The sequence below is a fragment of the Triticum urartu genome, unplaced genomic scaffold, assembly GCF_003073215.2.
Source record: "Triticum urartu cultivar G1812 unplaced genomic scaffold, Tu2.1 TuUngrouped_contig_6036, whole genome shotgun sequence".
Taxonomy (NCBI): Eukaryota; Viridiplantae; Streptophyta; class Magnoliopsida; order Poales; family Poaceae; genus Triticum; species Triticum urartu.
The window spans coordinates 7,924-9,032 of NW_024116762.1; the positions used below are offsets into that span (position 1 = coordinate 7,924).

General features: G+C 55.7%; 1 pseudogene; it reads right to left on the reverse strand.

The window, feature by feature from the left end:
* Positions 1-201: 201 nt before the first annotated feature.
* Positions 202-727, reverse strand: LOC125530053 (annotated as a pseudogene).
* Positions 728-1,109: the final 382 nt, after the last annotated feature.

Consider the following 1,109-nt stretch of genomic DNA (forward strand, 5'->3'; position numbering starts at 1 on the left):
ATCGGGAAGCGCGGCTCAACATGGACACAGAGAGATCAGAGAAGGGCGTTGGAGCATGGAAATGGAATTAAGCCCATAGTTTTAATTTCTTTGTGTCCTTATAAATACAACAAATCAACAAATCATGGTGATACCTAATCGAATTCAACAAATGAACAAATTAATCAAGGGGTGGTTGACCATTGGCCATCTCTCCTTCTTTTATAGCAAAAGACTCAGCTTCTTGGTGGGGAGAGGGCTCTGCACCTCCTCGTCCTCGTCCCACCTCTTCACCCCTACGTTCTTCGGCATCGACAGCAGGTTTAGGTCGAAGTTCCTCAGCACGGCAGAGGATGCCGACACGGAGACGGACACGGACATGGAAATGGAGGTGCCATCCCAGTAGTGGCAGTGCTTGTGCCCTCTGAGCGCCTGCTCGGTCGTGAAGCCCCTGCTCTGACCCATCGCCCGTGGACGCCTGCGCGGCAATGCAGCACTCTCTAGTGGGCACCGGCTTGTGGTGGCTGGACTTGTGCCCGTCGATCGCCTGGTACGATGCAAACTCCTTCCCGCAGACTGCGCAGCTGCACCGCAGCTCCTAAGCCCGGGTAGGTGACGGGTTCCACGCGCTTGCCTGCTGCTCCTTGCTGGTGGCGGCGAGCGCGGTGAGGCAGATGGCGAGGTAGTTGTCCTTGTTGAGCGCCGTCGTGGCGGTGGGAACCAGGGAAAGGGAGAGGGAGAGGTGGGTCTAGTCCGCCACCATCCCGCGGACCGTCACCTGCTCGTGACACGGCGGCATGCGCTCTGCCGCCCGCGAGGCCGCCGTGCCGGACATGGAGTCGGCGCCCGTGAAAGCCCTCAGGGCGAGCAGCTAGAGCTCCTCGATGGCGGCGGCAACTGTGGCGACTGCATTGCGGGGATGAAAACGCCATGAGTCCGGTAACATAGGTCCAAACCGAGTGCATCAGTTCATAAAGAAGACGATCAGTTCGACAAAAATGAGAGCATCAGTTTGTAAGTGCATCTAGTGCCCCTTAGTGATTTTGGTGTATTGAAGACTTATAGGTTAAGGGACTAATGCGTTTGTGAGTGTACACAGGTCTATAAGTCCATGAGGAGTTTGATATTTA